Raw genomic sequence first — 6,308 nt, 5'->3', positions numbered from 1 at the left:
AGTGATAACTTTCTTGGTTTGTGAAAGTGGTTGGGAAATCTGGCTGCTTAAAGTGGCCTATCTAAAACAAATCGAATTATATTGCATTTCAACTCAGGTGGCGGTAGGGTGCTGCCAGTGAGGGGATGGTCTAAATCAACAAAGGGGATATGGTTCTCGAATCCGTATCCCTGAACAGTATCATCATCACTTATTAAAAATGAAGACTTGTGGGCTCCACTCCAGTCAGATTGAATCAGAAACTTTGGGGATGGGGTCCAGCAATCTGTTTTAATGAGTCCTAAAGATGGTTCTAACTCATGCTCAAGTTTGAGAATGGCTGTTCTCACCCATCCCCCCCCCTCCCCCCCCCCCAGGCAGATCATGCGCTCTAAGTTGTGAATAGTTAATATTGGACACAAATGTTAAGCACTGAGTAACTTTTCCACATGTAGACCAACACTGCCTACCCATGGTCCCTAATTTTTCACATAATTTTGTCACTCAGTTAAGAGTTGTCTTCTTCCAGATCAATTACAATTCAATCCACTATTTTAATCACGCTAACATGATAATGACAACAGTAATAGATTTTAGCTATATACCATATTTTGAGCAGTATTAACTGAAAATAGAAGTGATTCTTGTTTTGGAAATGTAAACTTCATTCTTAATCCCCATGGCCATACAACACACATAAGATTAAAGAACTCAGCCAATACCTTTGCCATCTCAATAAAGGAACAATTAACGTCCATTTGTCAATGGCATCATCTTGCAGAATTGTAAATACACAGAGTAGCAAGTTATCCCAAATATCTAACCCACAACTGACTTGAGAGGAAGGACACATATAAATAGGCTTTCTGGAGGCGGGGGCTTCCTAGGGGACCAGATCCCTGAATCTACCCTGGTGATCCTTGCCTGAGCGTGTGACATATGTGCCCTAGACCTGGAGTCAGGAGAACCAGGCGCCTGCTCCCTTCCCTGTCCCATGCCTTAATTCAGCAGTTTGCTGGGACATTTTGCTCCCTCTCACGTCAGTAATGTCTTACATCCAGACCAGCTTCCTTTTATTGCTGTCTCTAATATGACCACTGCTTCTCAGGGAATCTTAAAATTCCACAGAGTTAAGATAGAGCAGTGGCTAGGAGCTTTATCATCTGAAGACTTGGAATTGAATTGCAGTGACATGACTGTTTTGCTTAACAAACATTTATATAACACCATGTGCCAGGCACTCTTCTAGGTGCTTTACAAATATTAACTCCTTTAATCCACATAACAGCCCTATGTGCAGTTTCTACTTATTGTAACCCATATTTTCCTGTTGGGGAAACTGAAGCACAGACAGGTTTAGTAACTTGCCTAAGGCTCGACAGCTAATAAATGACAGGGGTCGGCTGTAACTGGAGGCCCTCACTTTGTGCTCTGCAGCTCTCTTCGGATTCACCAACCTGAACCTCAGGTTTATCATCTGCAAAATAAAAATTAATACCTTTATCCCCAGGTTATTTGAAAATATTTGAGTTTAGTCTAACAAGAAACATAACCAAAGCACAATAATACAGGATTAACACCATAATAATGATGCGAAGAAAGTGCTATGGAAACACAGATAGGGGAATAATTTAATTGGCCCAAGGGCGGCTATCTGGAGTAAAGAGGAAATGACATTTGAAATGACCCGGGATCAGGAAGAAGGTGACACTGGCAAGGGCAAAAAATCAGAGACCTTGACCTTTCAGAGCAAGGTGTCAGGTGAGCACAGGGTTTTCATGGTGGTGGTGGTGCTGGTGCTGGTGCTGGTGCTGAGCTTTGGCTGCGAGGGGCTGGGCCCAATGAGCAAGTAAATGGGAAGATGAGTTTTCCACAAATCTCAATCAAAACCCAGGAATCTCTGAGGGGCAGAGGGAGGAAGCAATGGGGATCAAAGATGGGCCTGGAACATCTTTTTGTGCTAGAAAGTATAGAACTGTTCCAAAGAATAACATAGGCATGGCACAAGGTCAAAGAAGTCAGCTTGGAGGGGCTATCAATGGCCAAACCTGGAACAATTTGACTACCAAAATAATTAAGAACAATAACAGTTAAAAACCACTTGGCGGGGATAAGAATTTGTGAGTTAATACCAGTGACAAGTGAATGGAGAGAAGGGAGGGCTCTTGTTTACAGCAGAATCCTGAGTTCCAACTGGTAAATGTGAAGAGAGTGTGGGAGCTGGAAAATCATTTTGCAGCTATCATAGTAAGATGACAGAATCCAGCAAGAACCATCAATAGCTGCTAAACTTCAAGAGAGAAAGAGCCGGATATTGGATGTTCTTAAAGTGCCTTCTGGTGCCTTCCCATATGTTGCTTATTAGCTGCAAGGGGGGAAAGCAGTCATTACACAGTGGAGAACTGATAACACCTTGAGCAGGTGGTCAGTGGGGGCAGATGGACACTGTGTGCCTCCAGATGTGATACCCTGCCAAGGACACAGCATCACTGTCTCTCCTTTTTTTTGGCTGAGAATGCATAACCCGAATCTAACTATGAGATAAATTATCAGACCAACTCAAAATGGTGAACTTAGTACTTAAAATGGCTGGGAGTGGGCTCTGTTCTTCAAAAATATCAACATCGTAAAAGACAAAGACAGGCTGTGGGAATGTTCCAGATTAAAGAAGGCCAAGGAGACCCAACCACTAAGTCCAATACCTGGCTCTATGCTGGATCCAGGGCTGGAGGTGGGGGAATTGCTCTGAAGGACATCACTGGGCCCATTGATAAAACTGGAATGTGAATGGATAGATTAGTTCGAAGTACTGCACAAATGGTCAACCTAGTGAGGCTGGTAACTAATACAGTGGTTCTATGAGGCAGGATCCCCATCACTAGAAAATACACACTGACATATTTATGAGTAAAAGGTATACAAGTTATTCTCAAATGAGTGAGAAAAATTTTTGTGTGTGGGTGTGTTTGTGTATGTGTAGAGAGAGAGAATCAATGCTAAAGCAAATGCAGTAAAAATGTGTGTTTTTAAAAAATATGTCTTTATTGATTTCAGGGAGAGGAAGGAAGAGGGGGAGAGAGAGAGAAACAGAGTTGTCATTGATCAGCTCCCTCCTGCACGCCCCCGACTGGGGATTGAACCCGCAACCCAGGCACGTGCCCTGACCAGGAATCAAACCCCCATCTCCTGGATCCTAGGCCGATGCTCAGCCGCTGAGCCACGCCCGGCCAGGCTGCAGTAAAAATGTTAACAGGAGAATCTAGGTGAAGGGTATACAGATGTACTATTTTTATTATTGCAGCTTTTCTATACGTTTAAAACTATTTTCAAATAAAAAGTTTTTTAAAAATTCAGGAATTTGGACTTTTTCTTCTTTTTAAAAAAATTTTTTTAAATTGATGAGAGAGGAAGGGAGAGGGAAAGAGAGAAACATTGATGAGAGAAACATCGATTGGCTGCCTCTGGCACACTCCCTACTGGGGACAGAGCCCACAACTCCAGCATATGTCCCCACCAGGAATCCAACTGGTGACCTCTCAGTGTATGGGACAAATGCTCAACCGACTGAGCCACACTGTCCAGGGCTGTACTTTGTCTTGTTTTGAGTTTTCGGTTCAATTAGGAGAAGAGCAAGGAGATAGAGAGAAAATACAGTTTAGAATTCGGTAATCTACTACTCGTTTGTCATCATTTCAATATACTTTGACCTTAGAAATGAAGGTCATGTGTCTCAAGCAAGCAATTCCCCCAAATACACAGGCACATAATCTGAATAATGTGTTTAGGAGGATTCGTTAAGTGCCAACTTCTGAAGCAGGTTATTTCTCAACCTTATCAAATGAGCTTCCTGCAAATTCTGCATTTCCTTTGTAATTAGGATCAAGATATAATCATCTGGCTCTGAAATGCGGGTATCATAGAGCCAGGAATCTAAGCTATAAGGTTTTATGTTTTATACCTAGATCTAAGAGTTGAATTAAAAGATGTTTCAAAGTGCTAAAGTCATTTCCGTTCTCTACCAGTGGCTGTGTATAAATTCTCCCAGAAAAATCATCATTTCTCTGAGTTAATAGAATCTTTGAAGCTAAATCAAGTCAATTTCCATTGTCACATTGTGAAGCTTTTGAACTGAGCTCACTGAATTATCCTATTTGATGGCCACCTCGAGGATGGCTTTGTGGTGATCCTAAGAAAGCCCACGGCAGCAGCTTCTGTGTCCCAGCCTTTCCACCCCCCACCCCATTCATTCTCATTACTTAATGAGCAGCTCAAGGCAAATGGGCCCCTTAGATATATAATAGGAAAAACAGATAGGAAGGCAATGTAATGTGATAGAAAGAACACTAAAATGGAAATGGAAATCCGATTTGGCCACTAATTAGGGGTGTCTTTATGCAGACCCGAGTTTCCTTATTTGCACAGAATTCAAATCCTAATATAACTGATGGAAATAAAATGTCCAAAGCATTTGCCAACCTGGAATTCTTTCATTGCACTTAATGTTACTTGAGAAAATGAGAGGGATGTAATGTAGAAGAGTAGTGTTTAGAGACAAATAGGCTTGGGTCCAGTTCTAGTCAGTCTTTTCATCTATAAAATGGGAATAATAATACTTACATTAGCACAGACTCACACATATATGGTCAACTGTTTTTTGATAAGATGCCAAGGTGATTCAATCAGTAACTCAAATGTTTCTGAAATAGTTGGAAATCTATATGCAAAAAGGAGATAAATCTCAACTCTTGACACCATACAGAAAAATTAACTCAAAATGAATCGTAGACCTAAATGTAACACATGTAAAAAAAGATGTAAAGGGAATCACTTTTAAATGGAGATGGAGCTGCCATCCCAGAGGAACTGCCTTGCCCGTCTTAATGGCTCAAACTTTGGAATGCTAAAGCAGGGCAAAATAGCCTGGGGACTGGGCCTAAAGCAACGTTGCGTCCCCAAGAGCAGTTTGCAAGCATAACAATAAAGCAAATATTATGACTATAGGACTGACGAGTACTGGATTCACTGCGTTAGCTTATCTGACTAATAAAAATGCCTTTCTTCCATTGACGTAATTATTCCCTTTCCTGCTCTCATAAATACACCTTGCCTTTGTCTCCTAATCGGAACAGTATTTGGGTTTTTGCCTGAATGAAGAGGTGCTTCTGAATAACTATTTTTTTAAAGCTCAAATTAATTCTCATTGCTTTTCACTTTGGCCTTTTATTTTTAGGTTAACACACACACAACTATAAAACGTCTATAAGGAAACACAAGAGAAAATCTTGCAATCCTGTGATAGGTAATGATTTCTTAGATGAAATCAGCGCAATATAAACAGCACAAATTACAATTAAAAAAAAAATTGATCAAGTGAACTTTATCAAAATTTAAAAATTTTGTCTTCCAAAGAAACCGGTAAGAAGATGAAAAGGCAAAGTACAGACTAGAAGAAAATATTTGCAAAACATGTATCTGATAAAGGACTTGTATCCTGAACATATAAATAACTCTTACAATTCAGTAATAGAAGACAACTCAACTAAAATGCATAAAAGACTTGAATAGACACTTTGCACTAAAGAAGATATGCAAATGAAAGACTCCTCAGCAATAAAAGACAAAATACACCTACTGATATGCAGCATGAATGGATCTGAAAAGCATTGCACTAAGTGAAAGAAGCTAGACACAAAAGACTATATATTGTATGATTCCATTCATACAAAGTTCTAAAAAAGGGAAATTATAGTGACAAAATCAAAACAGATTAGTGGTTTCCAGGAGCTGGGGATGGGGTGGGTGGGCAGGGAGTATAGATTCACCACAGAAGGCACGAGGGAGCCTTTGGTGATGATGTGAATGTTCTATATCATGGCCGCGCCAGTGGTTACATGAGTGCACATTGTTAACTTGTTGAACACTTAAAATAGGTGAATTTAATCATATGTAAATTATACCTCAATAAAGCCTAGTCTTAAAAACTGAACATGGTCTCTCATTGAACAAAGCTAGAAATATCTGAATAGTTTTCTGTGCCCTTTGACTATACACAATAGCTGTGTAACACTGGCCAGTTTAATGAACATCTCTGGATCTTGGTTTCTTTAGGTACAATGTAGAGGAAATAATGGAATATTATAGGTTGTTATGAGGACCAAATTAAATAACGTATGTAAAGCAGTTTAAACAGTGCCTGACGTGGAATTCAATCACCAGCTCAGAAACACTTTCTAAGCCTCCTGTCTTTGTTCTGACTCACTCAACAGCCCTCTGTCATGGCTTGGCTTCCCGGGTGGTTTTCCTACAGGGAGAGTCGGCCCTAAGAATGT

Source organism: Miniopterus schreibersii (genome assembly GCF_964146895.1).
Source record: "Miniopterus schreibersii genome assembly, chromosome: 12".
Taxonomy (NCBI): domain Eukaryota; kingdom Metazoa; phylum Chordata; class Mammalia; order Chiroptera; family Miniopteridae; genus Miniopterus; species Miniopterus schreibersii.
The sequence above is the reverse complement of the archived record's forward strand: the minus strand, read 5'-3'. Positions refer to the sequence as shown.